Consider the following 18,877-nt stretch of genomic DNA (forward strand, 5'->3'; position numbering starts at 1 on the left):
CTATTGCCTCGTACACCATCTACCTGCACAACCCTAATCCCCTGCCTCCTCCCAACCTGTGACACTGAAGGGGCTGGTGTCCTTTATCGCTATCGCCACCCCCAGCTTTCAATTGCGAAGTGCCACTAACGTACAACTTATATCCATGCAACGACAAGAACTCGCTACTAATCTTATAACTGTTTTACTGCAAGAAATGCACGTCCACCTGGAGCCTACGTAAGAACTATACTAACCACACAGTTTTGATCTCGGTCTTGACTGTTCGCATTGAGAGTGACACACCTGAAAGTTGTAAGAATGGCGGCTTTCCTCTATGCTTTTGTAGCTATCCTTCCATACCTTTTACTGAGAGTCGACCCGATGTGTCGCCAGACTTTCCCCTAGTTCCCTCCCCACCTTTTACCCTTTGACTACATAAATCAGTATTCACTAGATCATTTTGGTCCAGCAACTCCTCATCTTTTGGCCAAGCTTTTTTTCCAAGCCTCTGCCCCGGTGTGAGTACCTCCTATGCGTCAACTGTGCCAGCCGGCCTTTTTCTAGATCCACTACCCACACATTTCTTCGTCTGACAAATTCTCTTGATGGACCTCCACCTCCACCACTTGCTGTAAGGGAGTTGCACACAATGTTTATACGACAGACTGTTATTCCTCCCTCATATCAGCCTTGGCAACACTTAAGGCGGAGGTTCCCGACCCGTCCCAAAGAATCTCTCGACACGTCTTGTAGTAAATCTTTCCGAGGAATATCGTTTTCCTGATAGAGCCCCAATGGTCCTCTGTTCCCTCGAGCCTACTGGTAGTATAACACAGGTACTGACTGTTATTAATTCCCGATCAACTTGTTTACTTTAATGGCCAGTCGTCCCTGCTTCCTTCTCTTCCAAGTCCGGTATTAACTCGGAAGGCCGTTGCTCCACTGTCATTTTACCAGGAGCCCTGGTAGGCTGCCTCCTAAGATACTGTGCTGCCATATGGTCGTAGGAGGTACATAATCTACAGGTCCTTCTCTGGCCGGCATAGTGCACAAAGACCTGTGTCTTGTAACCCACTAGCATGATGTAGGATGGTATAGGCCTAGCCAACGTTATTTTGAGGGTACAAGAACCCTCGGGTCATCCCTTGTCTGGCCAATCTTTACATACTCACATTGAACTTTACCATAACTATTGAAGACTTTCTGTATACTATACGCAGTTGCCTCGAAATGGAAGTTTTTTCGCCTTTGCCCATGTATATTATGTAGATATGTCGTGCAAGACGATGTCCACTGTCGAATTCAGTCATCTTCCTCTCCTGGTAGTCGTCAACAATTCTGTTGTAGACGCTGGTACGATTCAGTTTCAGGAATACTCTAGTCATCCCATTTAAGGCTACGCAATATACTTGATCGTTGGGGACACCATAGACATGTGTGATGGCGGGTAGCAATGTAATTATCGTTTTGCCACTGAGCGTGCCACGTACCAACTGTATACAAAGTTTCGATCCGCTGACCTACTCGATATATTGTTTTACTTTTCAATTGCTAAAAGTTACCACCAGAGGGCAGGTATAGCTACTAGTCGTGTTTTCTGTCCCTAGAGGTCGAGAGACGAATCTTAACATATATTAAATAAAGTTTCAAATAATGTTATTTTAGAATATTTTGTTAATAGATTTTTATTATTTTGTTATATTGTAAACCTTAAGGGAGGTAGTCCATTAGTCATTTATTTGTATTATTATTTTATATTTGTTGATGAATTGATTTATCAATCTTATTAATTTTATTTTTAATGTTTTTTGAAGACATTCCTTAGGTGTCTATGTAATAACAAAGTAATAATTGTTATTTATAATTTTAAGAGTACATGTAGATTGGTGGGTATATTTTTTTACAGAAATAACCATAGCTGTATAAATTATCAGTTTAAATTACTAGAAGAGTCATCAATTAGCGTGTTAATGGCATTTGATAATAGAAGGATTGTATTACCAGCGAGATGAAGGGATTATTTGCATAAATATAATTTATTTAATTTTGTTTTAGGAAGGAATAGGTGTGAGTTATTAATGAATGAGATTGCAAGTTTTTTTTATTTTCTATTTAGGAATTTATAGCAATTGGGGTAGATGTGCATTAATTAGGTAATTAATTATTTTTTGAAGGTGGTGGTACGTATGAATGGCGTGTTTGTTTTCTTTAGGCGTGTGTAAATATTTATTTAGGTGATTTGTACTTGGACAGGATCTTGTTTATTTACTTATTTGCCTTGTCAATGTCCATTATTGCCAGCATAAAGAGGGGATTTATTATCATTATTGGAGAATATATATATAAAAAAAAATTTTTTTTTAAATTATATTTAAAAACGCAATACACAATCATACATGTAGACAATGTAAGCAATGAAATGTAACCATTATATATATATAACAATGAAAAGCTCCACATTCCCTACTTTAGCACTAAACTTATACACAAGAAAACACACGTTCAAGTAAAAGTTTGATACCCCCTCCAAAAAACCCCAACCATCACACATAACATACATGTAAGTAAACTAAAGACAGCCCACAGCTTCAAATACAGGTGGGTTTATTACATTCAAAAATTGAGCCATAAACACAATATGCAATATAACCCAAAGAATGTCACAGGTATTGATATTTTATATAAAATTGTATGTATGAAGATATTGTCAATTATCCACAATTCTTTACACACTTATTGTTGTATATTAAACTTGATATACAAATACATAATACATAACACCTCCAAAAATTACGAAACAAATAAAGGTTAGAAAATAACAATCTCCACACCTCACCACAGAACAACTAAACACAGTATAATATAACAAATGATTCGGTCCACTCACTTTCATACACTATATTCATCCCACAAGCGAACAAACACTACATCATACTACAAGTGGACTTACACAATCATGTATATTTATTAATATTTTTCAAATATAATTTCCATTTTTAATTAACAAACTTCTTCTACCATATAATAAAATATGCATAGTTATTAGTATTAAACATTAAGTTAAACAAGTACTATATTCTTATTCTACAGACCACAGCATTTCTTGCATCATCATCATCATTATCCTAATTGTACTTAACACATCATACATGAACACATGTCCTTATATACCCATCACGTCAATAATATTCATTGAACTTGACCGAATAATAATATACAACCCATAATGAGTAAATGAAAATATATTACATGTATATACAATTAATTTATGATAAAAATTACACGCTTGACATTATCTCATTATTAGCAGTACACATATATTTATGATGCCTGCATGTCGTTTTCTTTGATAGAACCACCAGTCCTGATAATACATTACAACTCATTCCAAATTTAACTTATCCATTACATACATCAGTAAACCATCCTGAGTATGACCGTATACTTGTCACAATCACACAATTATTTCTCATTTCCATTTCCATAAAAATGTTGTTAACTTTTCCCTTACGAACCACGACAAAATTACTTAAGACACACTGCACAACTACGCTGCCATTTTACACCATATCTAGGAACTCGTTATAAGTTCCCAAATTTTGAGAGTAGCCTGGTGCAACCCCTGAAATTCCTAACACATTCCCCTCCCCTTTTCCCCCTCTTCACTCTGCCAAGAAACCTCTGACACTCATACTTGGATATCCTTCAGGAAAAGCCCTTTCCCATCTACTTCCGTATATCCCCCTATTACGACTAAGTGTTTTGTACATTATTGCAGCCAATACATTCTTTTGCACCACCCATTACCCCTCATGGCCCATGATATGAAAACAAAATTAGTTATGATGTACACCAAAGCACGCTGCACAGTCTTCCACATATAAAGTCAATGCCCTTAATACCGATATCTCTTCCCCACCCACCCTCCTGAAAATTCCACTCTCATAGACACTCCAAATTTTTACCAAAATATAGTACATGAAAAGCTGTTTCCCTATCCCCACACGCCCTACATACGTCGTCCACCATCAACAGTTTCTCCTGAAGCACCACACCAGACGGGAATATTCCATGAAGGAAACGAAACATTATATGTCTCACTCTTGGTCTGATGCGCACCAACTGCAATGTTACGTAAATGTCTCCCCATGCATACATTGGGTATATGGCGTCAACATTTTCAATCACCCTGACCCCTAGATCATGCTCCAGGACACCCACCTGTATCCTAGACGGATCTGTAACATAGAATAAAGCTCTCATGACATCCTCACACTTTCATCTCTGATCCTACCCACCACCTTTGTGCCTCCTCACATAATTGTTTCTTGCACACCCTTCCCCATACGACCTTTCACTCGGAGAAATCCCCTCTTCAAATATATACACTTAACCCTTAATCTTATATCTATTAAACCCAATGCACCTTTTTTGACGGGTAGCATAACTACACTCGTACCCAACCAGTCACACCCAGAACCCCATATATATCGAAAAACCTTTTTTAGCATTTTAGTTGTCTGGTCTTGGCAATGGATATACTGTTACCGCATGCCAGACCATACTATACAACATTATATTCAACAATATTACATGTTAATATATCATCAAATTCATGGGTCTCAAGACATTTAACCTACGCACCAAGCTATCCACTTCACTCCCAGAATTAACTATGCGTGCCTCCCCGGCATTCCCCATATAAATTATCCCACACACCTTTAGTGTATTCACCAATGCACAACTGTTTCCCATATTGCCCTCCCTACACAATTTCCTCTGACTAATAATTTTGATTTCTCCACATTCAATTTTAAACCTGTAACTCGTTGAAAACCACCAATCACATCTTACACCTCATGTAAAGTTTCCTACCTGCTCATTAGAATTTTTGTATCATCCACATACCGTATTATTCCCATCCCTCCATTTTCTACACCACCCTTAAACATTTCTGCATTGCCCTGTAAAAAGAGTTCTTTATACAAGCAAAGAACAGTTGAGATAGAGCACAACGCTGCCTTATGCCTCTACCCATTGAAAAACTCTTTTCCAAATTCCCATTCACCTGCAGATGTACATCTACAGATGTACAAAGTCTCAATCCAATGCACTATCTCTTCCCCAAAACTATAGTTATGCAAGATGTGTGACAATGCCTCTCGTTCTACGCAATTATATGCTACTTTCCAATCCAATGGTAAGACGCCTCCCCCTCCATAATTTCCAGAAAATCTTTTTTTATTCCATGCCCCTCATATATCGTTGTCCTAGGCACCCCATACTGACCTCTCGCAACCACTATGTATGATACATTTCAGCCTGTTCCCCAAGATCTTTGTGAATATCTTATAATCAGCACATAACAATGATAATGCCTTATAGTTCTGCACTGTAATAGGGCCTCCCCTTTTGGAATCAAAACTACTACTGCAGTAGTCTGCAACTCATCCATCTTCCCCTCACTTTTTATCATATTCATCATATTCACTAAAAAATCTTTGAACACACTCCAATGCTTCATATAGAATTAAATAAGTAATCCATCTATACCTGGTGCTTCATCTCTCGCCATATTCTCTAAAGCTCTCCATACCTCCACCTCTTCAATATGTCTTCCCAATGCTAAACGATCACTTCCAATCAACACACAAGATACATTCTCTCCCAATCTCTTTAAATCCTCACCATTCACTCCTACAATTTGGAAATAATTTCCAAACCAAATATCCAGAAAACTACTCATAACCTCAGTAGTTTACAACTTATGACCCTTTGTATACCCACCTAAATTCTCGTGTACTACTAGCTTATCAATCTCCATTGCCAACCTACGTGTCTGCTTGCCCCGTAACACAGGCTGATGGCCTGTCGCCCCTACTCGCCTCCTGTAACCTACTTTGCACCCTTGCCTTATCAAATCTCTCATTGTACCTATGTCTTATCTGGCACTTTAACGCTTCAATTTCCTCCATTGGATACACACCTACGACAGCAATCCTCTTATGACGATCCTGCAACTGCCCGTCTTAATACTCTTGAAGGCAATATGTCATGCATACCTCATTCTTTCGCCTTTGCACATATTACCTGATCCTCCTCTTGTCAAGCCCATCTCACCACCCCAATTAATCGCTTGGAGTGTCACCCCCACCCCATAAGTCCTCCCACAAACTTTGAGAATCCTCTCCCTCCACCCACTCATCCAGTGGTTATACATTCAGCTTGCAGTACCCAAAATATTTCTTAGGCAAACTGTCCCAATTTAAATGAGCATAAACCGCCCTATGATCTGAATAAATGACATTGACAGTCTACACGTGCGTCACCCTCACTTCCCTTGTCACATACAACGTATCTAGTTGTGCAGCATAACCCTTTTTATGAAATATGTTTTCTATCTCTCAATCCCCCTCGATCAACTACGTATATCCTTGAATCCCTGACCTCTCAATAGATCCTCTAAGCCTGTCAAGAAACAGCCTACATCCCTTGGTTTCAGATCCTGCCTTTGCACCACAGTACATTACCACCAACTATTGTCACTGATGGTAATGACTGCAAATAATATAGCAATACATTATTCACAAATTCATTCTTTACCCTTACTTGATTGTCAGCTGGCAGATAAACAGAAACTACTGCCATTCTTTCGACTCTCCACCACCTGTCTATTTTTAACACAGTACCCCCATCCCTTCCCTCATTCCTAAGAACAAACGGGCTCTTCTCTTAGATGAGGATTCCCACGTCTCCCTTTATTTTCTCTGAATACATTACAAACACTGTATACCTATGTACCTCCAATTCCCTTCCCAGCTTGAAATTATGTTGGTGCACAAAAACAATGTCTATAGTATAATGTCTTAAAAATCCCTGTACCCACAGACGGTTCTCACTCGCACACAATTCATTAATATTCATTGTCATGCACCGTAAACTTAGTTTTATGATTTCACCTTTCACCGATACGCTTCTAGTGTGTCTTGTTCCACTTTTCTCTCCACTGCCCACTTGTCTTGTGGTGATCCCACAACGGACCAGGTGTACCTTTAGAGCTCCCACGCATCACATCAGCCCACGGGTTTTTCCTTGGTGTCTGTGATGTGGTGAAAACAACATCCGAGTCGGAATATGTCGCCGCCCTATTACGGTTGACTCTCCGCATCCATTTCCAACTCGATGGATACCTCCCTGTGAATATTAGGATTCACCTCAATCACTTGCTGCACTCCTGGCGAGTCATGTGCCATGTTTGCCAATCTTTCAAGTTGTTAATCTTGAATATGAACAGGACTCGTCACCATCCTAAAATTATCCTCAGATACCTTCTCAAAGGAATTTTCCTTCACGTTCACCATTAGGTCTCCCTGTACCTGCACTTGACCACTCTGCAGAGTTTTCTCGGTCTTCAAGGCAGATGCCTTACATCCCACTAACTGTGATAGTGACGGGCTAGTACCCACCAGTGGCACCTGACGCTCCACTTGCTCACACCAAGAAGTGCCATTTGTATGTACAGGTAAGTCATCAGCATGACCCACGTCCGGTTCTGGCTCTTTAAGCATCTCGCTACGTAGTTCCTGTCTCCGCTGCCATGTCCCACACTGGGCCGCCATATGGTCATATGCACAATGTAACGTACACGTCTTGTGCTGCCTAGCGTAGTAAACCATTACCTACGTCTTAAATGCGTCCAGTATGACGTAAGATGTGGTAGAATGCTTCAATTTTATTTTGAGGATGAATGTACCATTGGGCAATCTGGCATATACTCTATTCGTACATTGACCAGCCATAACGAGGTGTACAATTGCATACTGTTCAAATACGTACATTCTTTGGTCAGTCTCGTGTTCCTCAAATGGCACATTTTGGACTTTGACCCATGTGTAATATCTAGGCACGTTGATCCTCTTCAAGGGGGGCTCCTTGGCGTGGTGAAGAGGCTCTTGGTCTGAGGAATTAGGCCTATCGGTCTTCTTCCTCAGACCGAACCTAATTACCCCCCAATCTCCCCTCCCCTATCCCATCCTCCCCATCCTCCCCTTTTTCCTTTCCTCCTCCTCCTCCCCACTCCTCCCTTTTGCCCTTCCTCTTTTTGTCCTTTGGGATTTCTCCCACAGGCGCGCTAGTTCCTAGGTGGGGGAAAGGACACCGGGGTCCATCCCATTCCGTTGAGGTTTCTTGGCGGTGGCGTAGTTTGCCGTGGAATCTGGATTGCCTAGGGATGTCCCGATCCCTCTCCGGTATCCCGGAGTAGCTTTGGGTGTCTTTTGGGCGACGGGTGTATCTCTGGAAGCCACCTTTCGGATTCCGGGGGTGGTGGCTGAAGGAGGTATGCTTTGTGGCGGATATCCGGCCGCCCTCTCTTTTGTCCACCGAGGTAGCTCGGCAGATGTGAGGTTGCTATCCCAGATTGCTGGTTTACTGGCATGAAGGGTAGGGTATGGCACGGGTTCCATGCTGCATCTGCGCTACTAGCGGTGTCGAGTCCTCTTGGGCGCGGAGGGAGATTTCTGGCCCTTTCATTCCTCCTAGGAACTATCCCTCCCCGGTCCCCCCTTTTTTTTTTTCTTTTTTTTTATTTTTATTTTCTTTTCTTCTTTCTTTTTTTTTCTTAAAAACAAAAAGAAAGAAGTAACCTAACCATGGCAGCCCTAGTCCATGAACCTGGTACCCCCGGGCCCCTTCTTGATACCGCACCCCGTTCTGACCCCGCCTCGTCTTTGGACCACTCTTCAGACATTCCTCATGCCTCTGTACCTATTGCCGGTGCTGTTTCCTCACCCGCTTCAGGTACTGAGGCCTCGACTGACTCCTTCGATTTATCAGACCTTCGCTCTCCTCTGACTATGCTTCCGGCCTCTCCCTCTACGGTGCGGCAATTTTCAAATCGCCGACCCGTTCCACGTCGGACCAACTCTGGTCCCACGCCTAAACGTCAACGACAATTGCCTGCTGATGATACTTCTCCACCTTCACCTTCTCGTTCTTCTCAGAAACGATCGACACGTCCTTCACTACCTTTCCACGCTCAGTTTCAGACTGAACAGTGGACTAAATTCTTCACTTTACGACCAACTTCCTCTACTGCCTATCTTTCTGACCATAGTATTGGCAAGGCACTCCTACGCCATGTTGGTAAAGATATTTCTTTTCATGCTCTTAAGAGCGGTACGCGCATCATTACCGTACAGAATGCTACCCAGGCTCGTGAGCTCTCTCGTCTTTCCCATATAGATACTGTTCCTGTCACCCTTGAAAAACATCATTCCCTCAATTCTTGTAGTGGTACCGTTATTCTGCCCCATACCATAGTTCAACAAAATTTCCAGACATGTGGCACCGACATTCTAGAACAGCTGGAACTCCAAGATCTCCCAATCCTCAAGGTAGACACTTACGTTCTTCCTGCCCGTGGGCGGAGACGATACCCTAGCAATGTGGCTCGTTTAACTTTTGACAGCCGAGAACTCCCATCCTCCGTTTATATAGCAGGACATCGGTTACAAGTTCGAAAGGTGATCCCTACACCACAACAGTGTAGAAATTGCTGGCGATTTGGCCATCCAGCGAAATATTGCAGATCTATCGCCGAATGCCCAGTCTGTGGTGCCGATGACCATTCTAATACGTCTTGCAATCGATCTCCCTCTTGCCTTAACTGTCATGAGGCTCACCCTTCGTACTCTCGCCGTTGTCAGGTCTATTTAAACGAGCGGGAAATCCGTTACCTCAAAGAGACAGAAGGTCTCCCTTATGCCATGGCAGTTTCTCATCTCCGCCTCCAAGGGAGACTCCCACGTGTTTCTTATTCCCGTGTTTCAAAACGTCCCCCCACTTCTGGTATCCCATCTTCTACACCCACCTCTGTGGTTACCTCTCCCATAATCACTCCTGTATCTAATCCTTTTGCTGTCCTCGGCTCAGACGTCCCTACTTCAACGCCTCAGTCTAATCTCGCTTCTTCGAGTTCTCTCTTACAAGCCTCAGTATCGACGAGACCTCGTACGACACCTCTTCCCAATCGTCCCTCTACTTCTCAAAAGTCAAAAAAAGGTCCGGTAACACCTCCTACCCATCTTCCACCTCCTCATTTTACCCTCCCTGTCTCTGTCCCTAGTTCTTCCCCTCTCACTGGCTCAGTTACAAGTGCAGAGGTTCACCCTCCTCCTCGTAATGTACCTTCCTCCCCTGTTCCCTCCCAAGTTTCTTCCTCTTCTGCCACCTCCCAGGTTCCTGTCTCTTCTGTCCCCTGCCACGCTTCTCCAGTTCCCTCCACCCTTTCGCCCCCCCCCTACCTTGGTACAGTCCAATACAGTTCCAATCTTTACTCATCCTCCCCCTACCATTCCCAATATTGTCTCCCATACGACATCTTTGAATTCCGAAACACTTGAAGCAATCTCTGAATATATTGCAGAGACCAAACCATCAATGGACACTGATCCACCTTCCGCTCTTTCTCTCTCCTCTGCTCCATCTGCGCAACTCCTTTCTTCACAGCGCACCGTTCCTTCGCTGCTTGAACATTTTCCACTGCCTCCGCATGTGGACTTTTCTAACCCTTCTAGTCCGTAGGAACCCTTACCTGCGGATTTCAAGTATCTTTATCATTGCCAATCATGGCCTTTTTACAGTGGAATATACGCGGCCTCAGGGGTAATCGGGGTGAGCTTCAGATGTTACTCTCCCAGTTTGCCCCTGTTGGTGTTTGCTTACAGGAACCAAAATTACACTCTGCTGTTATTTCTCACATCTCAGGCTATAATTTATTGTATTCTTCAGATCCTTTTCCTGATGGGACCTTTAATGAAAGTGCCCTTCTTCTCCGCACTGATATTCCGTACCATCAGCTATTTATTCATACTTCGCTGCATTACACAGCAGCCCGTATCCACTTACATAGGTGGTATACGCTCTGTTCTTTATATCTCTCTCCTTCTCGGGCATTATCTATTCCGGATTTTGCCTTCCTTGTTTCGTCATTACCGCCACCGATTCTGTTACTTGGTGATTTTAATGCCCACCATTTCCTCTGGGGAGGGTCTCACTGTGATTCCCGTGGAATTCAGTTAGAGGCTTTTCTTGCCACCCACCCCCTCCATGTTTTAAATACAGGTACTCACACCCATTTTGATCCTCGGACTCATACTCTCTCTTGCATAGATCTCTCAGTTTGCTCTTCCTCCGCCGCATTAGACTTTACTTGGTCTGTTCTCCCGGACTTACATGACAGTGATCATTTCCCAATCATTCTTACTTCCCCTTCATATTCGCCACCTCTTCGCACCCCACGCTGGCAATTTAATCGGGCAAATTGGAACCTTTACTCACACCTGACTGTTTTTAAAGAGGTTCCTTCTTCGTCCTCCATCGATGAGCTTTTACACCTCTTCTCGTCCTCCGTTTTCACCGCAGCTTCTCATTCTATACCCCAAACTTCGGGCAGGCATTCTCAGAAATGCGTGCCTTGGTGGTCTCCTGCTTGTGCTCGTGCAGTACGTTTGAAACGCGCTGCATGGGGCAGGTACCGGTACAATAGAACCACAGAGCGACTCCTTGATTTTAAACAGAAGCGTGCGATCGCTCGCCGTGTCATCCGTGACGCTAAACGCACTTGCTGGCGAGATTATGTCTCCACCATCACCTCTGCTTCCTCTATGAGTGCAGTCTGGAAAAAAGTACGAAAACTGAGTGGTAAATATTCTCCTGACCCGGCTCCTGTTCTGCGGGTTGCCGGTGTTGATATAGCAAACCCACTAGATGTTGCCAATGAAATTGGCAATCATCTGGTCCGTATTTCTCAGGGACTCCATCTATGCCCCTCATTTCTTTCCTCAAAGTCTGCCAGAGAGTTAGCACCTTTGGACTTTTCTTCTCTCAGAGAAGAACAGTATAATGTGCCTTTTACACTTCAAGAACTGGAGGCAACACTCTCAGCTTGTCGATCATCGGCAGCTGGGCCCGACGACATTCATATTCGTATGCTACAACATTTACATCAGTCAGCCCTTGCAGTCCTATTACGCCTTTACAATCTTATTTGGTCACAAGGAGTTCTTCCACAGCTGTGGAAATCCGCCATTGTTCTCCCTTTCCGCAAACCAGGCACTACGGGACATGAAACCTCCCACTATCGTCCCATTGCTCTTACCAGTGCAGTTTGCAAAGTAATGGAACGTCTAGTAAATAGACGTTTAGTGTGGTATTTAGAGACACACAACAGTCTCTCCACTCGTCAATATGGCTTTCGTAAGGGACGTTCTACCATAGACCCCTTACTGCGCTTGGATACGTATGTTCGTAATGCCTTTGCGAATAACCACTCAGTTATTGCCATATTTTTTGACCTTGAGAAGGCATATGACACAACTTGGAGGTATAATATTTTAGCCCAAGCCCACTCCTTAGGCCTTCGAGGCAATCTACCATCCTTCCTTAAGAACTTTTTAACTGACAGGCATTTCCGTGTTCGGGTTAATAATGTGCTCTCCCCGGACTTTGTCCAAGCTGAAGGTGTCCCCCAGGGATGTGTTCTGAGCACAACACTTTTTCTCCTTGCTATTAATGATTTGGCCTCTAGTCTTCCATCAAATATTTGGTCATCACTCTATGTTGATGACTTCGCTATTGCCTGTGCAGGCGCTGACTGTCACCTCCTTACAGATTCTCTCCAGCATGCAGTCGACCGTGTTTCCAATTGGGCCACCACACATGGGTTTAAATTTTCCAGCACTAAAACCCACCAAATCACTTTCACTAGACGCTCTGTCATCTCTGATCATCCTTTGTACCTCTATGGCTCACGTATCCCTGAACGTGATACAGTCAAGTTTCTGGGCCTCCTCTTTGATCGTAGGTTATCCTGGAAACCTCACATTACCTCTCTGAAGGCAACTTGTCACAGCCGGCTGAACCTTCTTAAAACCCTTGCTCATCTTTCGTGGGGAGCTGATCGTCGAACCCTCCTTCACCTACATTCCACCCTTATTTTATCGAAACTTGATTATGGTGACCAGATCTATTCAGCGGCATCTCCTGCTACTCTCTCTAGCCTTAACCCCATTCATCACCAAGGATTACGTTTATGCCTTGGTGCTTTTCGCTCTTCCCCTGTCGAAAGCCTCTATGCAGAAGCGAACGTTCCATCCTTATCCGATCGCCGTGATGCCCATTGCCTGCGCTACTATGTACGCTCTCATGATCTCCGCAATCCTTCCATTTATAGAATGGTCACTGATATTAGTAGACATTCTTTATTTGTTCGCCGCCCCTGCTTACTCCGTCCCTTCTCTCTTCGCCTTCATTCGCTCTTGTCTTCTCTTCAACTACCACCTTTCTATGTACATGTAGCATCTCACTTTTCCCTACCCCCCTGGGAAGTTCCAGCTGTTCGAGTCTGTTCTTTCTCCCTCCCTTGCTCGAAAGCCCAACTGTCTACGGTCGCTTCCCGCTCTCTTTTTCTTGACCACTTTCACTCTCATTCTCATGCCATTGCTGTGTACACAGATGGCTCTAAGTCTTCTGACGGCGTAGGATTCGCAGCAGTGTTTCCGGACAGCGTCGTACAAGGGCATTTACTATCTTCAGCTAGTATTTTTACTGCTGAATTATATGCCATCCTTACAGCACTTATCCGTATTGCATCTATGCCTGTGTCATCATTTGTGGTTGTCTCAGACTCCCTTAGTGCTTTACAGGCTATACAAAAATTTGATACACCTCACCCCTTAGTCCTCCGTATCCAACTTTGGCTACGCCGCATCTTTACTAAGCATAAAGATATTGTTTTTTGTTGGGTCCCTGGTCATGTTGACGTACAGGGCAATGAACAGGCAGACACTGCTGCGCGGTCAGCAGTACATGACCTACCAGTTTCTTATAGAGGTATTCCATGTACGGACTATTTTGCTGTAATATCTTCCCACCTTCACACCCGTTGGCAACAACGTTGGTCTACTATGCTCGGCAACAAACTTCAGTCTATTAAACCGAGTATAGGTTACTGGCCGTCTTCTTATCACCAGTGTCGAGGTTGGGAGACTACTCTCTCCCGTCTTCGCATTGGCCATACTCGTCTTACTCATGGATATCTCATGGAGAGGCGTCTTGCTCCTCTCTGTGAGAATTGCCAAGCTCCATTATCAGTCAGCCACATTCTGTTGGACTGCCCACTTTATCAACGAGCACGCAGAATTTACCTCTGTCGTCGTCTTCGCCCCGCTGCTCTCTCTTTACCTTCCCTTCTCGCTGATGGACCCACCTTTCATCCGGACTCTCTCATTGACTTTTTGACAACGACTGACTTACTTCACAAATTCTGATACTTTCAGCCCTTTCTACTTGTATCTCTTGCTACCCTCTACCCCCGTACTATCCCCTGCCCCGCTGTTTTCTGTAACCTGCTGATCATCCCCCCTCCCTTCTGCCATCCAATTCCCTTGCTTCCTTCCCTACCCTGCAGCGCTGTATAGCCCTTGTGGCTTAGCGCTTCTTTTTGATTATAATAATAATAATAATAATAATAGGCACGTTGATGCGTGGAACACGTATTACTGAATTAATGTCTACATTCACATCCCGGTACTTGTCAACTAACTGTTCATACACTCGAGCTGATCTCAAGTTGACGAAAATGCGATAGGAAGCATTTAGCGGCACACCATACAGTTCTTGATCTGCAACACCATAGGTGTCACGGATAGTTTGTGGTAAAAGCACTTTTTCAGACTGAGGCGTTATTACAACACATAGCAGTTCAAGGCACACCGTGTGCATACTCATTCTCAGACTATGCCATGTTTTGAAAATATAATTATCCTCCAATTGCCAGCAGAGGGCAGGAATCACGCTTGCACACTCTGCTCAGGTCAAGTGGCGAATCGTAATATTAGTGAAGCTGTCGCTAACAGAATTAGTCAGTGACCAAGAGGTGATGATGGATTCGACACATGTCATGTATTTTGTAGAAAAAGTAGGGTTCATATGTTTGTGAGAATGTCGTTTTATTAAAATAATGGAAAGTAAGTAGGTTGATTAGGATGGAAATGAGTATTAAGTTGAAAGTCAATAGCCACTGAAGTGCAGTAGTAGTCTTTGAGAAGAGAATTAATTTTTGATATTGAAAATTTATTCACACTGATTATTGTTGTTATTATTTAAGTTTGAAGAAGCACTTTATTTTTAAATTTAATTATCAATCACTATGATTACTATTGAGTATTTTCTTGTGAATGAGTTTGAATCATAATAAATATTTATATATAATTTGAGTTTAATTGTGGAAATGATAAAAAATTACAGTTTTATATTCTTTTTTTATTTTTTACAGGTTGATGGAAGTTGAGGTTTGTTATGATGAGTAATGTTTGATGTTTATGTAAATTATTGATTGAATTTTGTTTAAGGGATGTAGAGAGATATTTAGTAACTAAATATTTATTTTTTTAGGTTGGTGAAGCAAGTTGAGGTTTGAGGGAGTGTTTTTGAGTGGGTGGGGGATTTTGGCATGGTCGGCTATTGTGGAATGGTGTGTATTTTTTATGTATTTATGAATAATATTGTAATTAATAATGTTTGAAATGTTTAAAAATGTTAATACCCATTTTTCTTATTTCCGGTTGTGGTGAGGTATTTGTTAGCGCGAGGATTGAGGGATGACTGGCTGGTTGGCTGGCTGGGTGGCTGGGTGGCTGGCTGGCTGGCTGGCTGGCTGGCTATTTGTGTTTAAGATAAGTAATGATAAATTAGACACGTGTGCAGCTCTTGGGTATCTTTGAGGAAACGTTTCACCAGACAATGGCTTAATCAGATTTATAGACTGAAGACATGGACTGAAGGTTGAGGGACTGATTAACTCATTCTCTTGGTGTTGTTCAAGTTTCTCCTACGTATGGAGTGATGAAGGCACTGTGTGGCTAAACGTTTCCTCAATAAAGATATGCAAGAGTTGCATGTGTGTCAAATTTATCAACATGTTAATTTTTTGAACCATTCATCTAGAAGATGAATAATATTTATAAATAAATTATTTGAGTGTTAAATGTTTATAGGGGGAAGGTTTATCAGAGGGTGAATAAAATTTTTTGTTAATGATGAAGTGAGTATTTATTTAATTAAGGGTTGAAGTCCGAAATAAACAATGAAAATCACATCCCAGAGTTTTTATTGTCAATTTTGGATCAAGTTTATATGTAATGTAAGAGTTTTATATGTATTTGTGGTATTTGAGGTGTTAATGTTTGGAGAGGATGAGTTTAATTTTTGACGTAATTTGTAGTTTGTATAGAGTTTGAAAAAATATTAATAAAGAAAGAAATGATTGTAGTATTTAAGGAAAGTGATGGCACTAAAATAGATATTATTTTTTATGGAATAGAAAATGTTTAGAGATGTCGATATATAAGAATTATTATATTTTATATTTTCCAGGTTAGTGACTAAGAATTGACGGATGAGTGTGAGTGATGGAGTTAATTTGTTATGGGAAGCAAGTGTGGGGTAATGGTGGTGTTAGTGCTAGTGGTGATGCTGGTGTTGCTTCTGCTGGTACTACTGGTGGTGCTGCTGCTGGTGGTGGTTGTGTTGATTATTTTACTGGTGTGTATTAAGATAAGTAATATTTTGTTATGTTTATGTAAATTGTTTAAGAGCGTTAAAGGTATAATATAGGGAGAATGGTGTTCCAGGGGTGAAGACATGATTTTGTTTGAGACAAAAATAGATTTTTTGAATGTATTAAGGCTTCAAATACGGACGAAATAATGAAGGTCACATCCTAGACTTGTCATTATTAGTTTTTTAACAAGTGTATATGTAATGTGGGAGTTATGTATACATTTGTAATGTTTAAGGTCTTAATATTTTAATAGGAGAAATAGTAATAATTATGTTTTTGACAATGTTGGTTATGTATATAATATAAAAGAAAAAATATTAAGAGATATCCAAATGATTGTAGTGTTTAAGAAACATGACAGTAAAATTGATATTATTTATATGTTAAGTGGTGTATAGCCCTTGTGGTTTAGCCCTTATTTTTTATTATAATTGTATTTGAAATTGGAAAGTTTTATTTAGGAATGTCAATGTAATTGAAGTGTTTTATTTATTAATGAATCGAGTTTTGAATTGGCGATGCATATAATGAATTATTGTGGAAATACGTGTCATAATAGTTATAAATATTTATTAATAGAATTTTATTTATTTTTAGGTTTGTGATGAAGATTTGACGGCAGTGTGGGTGAGGGATTTTATCAGAGGAAGCGAGTGTGGGCTGATAGTGGTGGTGGTGGTGTTGTTATGTTTTGTATATGTTTAAAATATTTATTTTAGAGCATTAAAGGTATATAGGGAGAATAGTGTTGTGTGGGTAAAGATAATTATGGGGTGAGGAGCAAGGAAGAAAGTAAATTTTTGAGTATTAAGGTTTGAAACACTGACTAAATAATGAAGGTCGCATCCTAGACTTGTCATTTTTAGTTTTTGAACAAGTATATATGTAATGTGGGAGTTATGTATATATTTGTAATGTTTGAGGTCTTAATGTGTATTGGAGTTTTATAATATTTGCATATGAAAATTGACTGATTTGATGAGAGAAATGTTGATGTAATAGAATATTTATATTTTACAGAGGGTGTGAGCGAGTTTGGTGGAGGGAGAGAGAGTATAATGAGTTACTTTTGAAAGGTGTGTATTATCATATTTGAAATATTTTAGAAATTTGTTTTATTTAATTATTATTTAAATATTATTTATTGATAGATTTTTTTATTATTTTCAGGTTAGTGGAGATTATGAGGAGTTTACGAGTAAATGTGAGTGGCTGGCTGACTGACTGACTGACTGACTGACTTTGTGAGAGACAACGAGTACTCTGAATTAATTTTGAAAGGTGTGTATTAAGGTTTATTTTATGTACATGGTTATTATTTTCGATAATTATTTAGTTTGATATAATGTTTATTAATAGATGCGTTTATATTTCAGGTTGGTGGAGGTTTTGAAGAGTTTAGTGTTTACTGTCATTGTAAGTGACTAAGTGGGAGAGGCAGCAATTAATATTGAAAGGTGTGTATTGTTTAATTTGTTTTTATAATTGTTGAAAATAATTATTGATATGTTTATTAATATATTTTTTTATAATTGAGGTGTATGACTATGTATTTTGTAGGTGATTGAATCAATGATGGATTTTTTTTTTTAGCGGTAAGACTGACTGAGTGACTGAATGCTGATTGAAGGGTAGTGGTGCGGGTGCTGCTGCTGCTGCTGCTGCTGCTACTGTTTATACTTTGTTATAAGTTGAGTATTATTATTTTGTTTAGTAATTTTATTTATTTCTGAGAATTAAAGGGTATGTGTAGGGAGAAGGTTGTTATTTTTAAGAGGATGAGGGTATTTTTAGATGGATAAGGAAGAAAGTAATTTTGTTATACATTTAGGGTTGAAACAATGAATAAATAATGATGGTCGTATCCCAGACTTGTCATTATTAATTTTTAAACAAGTGTATATGTAATGTGGGAGTTATGTATACACTTGTATTAATACTTGTCGAGTTTAAATAAACTAATTTTTTTTTAGATAATGACTAGTATAGATAGTTTGATAATTTTATCTAATAAATTTTTTTGTTCAGTTTAAGAAAGATGATGGCAGTTAATGGGTTAGATAATAATAAATTTGAATTTAGACAAATTAAATTTAATGAAATGTTTTTAATTTTGATTTAGATGGTGTATTTTAAATATTTTTGAGTCTTTATAATTAAACAATTAATGTATTTTAAATTATTTTGCAGGTTGATTGGTATTTGTTATTTTGGGTTTAGTCGGAGTATATGACCAGCTAATTATGAAAAGTTAAGTATTATTTAATAATT

The 18,877-nt window shown here is 40.6% G+C and overlaps 1 long non-coding RNA gene and 1 pseudogene across 4 annotated transcripts in view; one reads left to right on the plus strand and one right to left on the minus strand.

Moving 5' to 3' along the window:
- Positions 1 to 18,301, plus strand: part of LOC128704527 (uncharacterized) — a 32,025-nt gene extending 13,724 nt beyond the window's left edge. The window contains exons 2-9 of one of the 4 annotated variants that reach the window (XR_011391187.1): positions 7,347 to 7,504; positions 15,320 to 15,335; positions 15,439 to 15,517; positions 16,420 to 16,587; positions 17,627 to 17,682; positions 17,777 to 17,887; positions 17,966 to 18,063; positions 18,200 to 18,301. This is a non-coding gene — a long non-coding RNA (uncharacterized lncRNA). Of the gene's footprint in view, positions 1 to 7,346; positions 7,505 to 15,319; positions 15,336 to 15,438; positions 15,518 to 16,419; positions 16,588 to 17,626; positions 17,683 to 17,757; positions 17,888 to 17,965; positions 18,064 to 18,199 lie in introns of all 4 variants that reach the window. The other 3 variants (XR_011391185.1, XR_011391184.1, XR_011391186.1) reach the window with 3 other exon arrangements.
- Positions 1 to 18,877, minus strand: part of LOC128704526 (uncharacterized) — a 106,233-nt pseudogene that overhangs the window by 14,386 nt on the left and 72,970 nt on the right.

This window comes from Cherax quadricarinatus, unplaced genomic scaffold, assembly GCF_038502225.1.
Source record: "Cherax quadricarinatus isolate ZL_2023a unplaced genomic scaffold, ASM3850222v1 Contig448, whole genome shotgun sequence".
NCBI classification, from domain to species: domain Eukaryota; kingdom Metazoa; phylum Arthropoda; class Malacostraca; order Decapoda; family Parastacidae; genus Cherax; species Cherax quadricarinatus.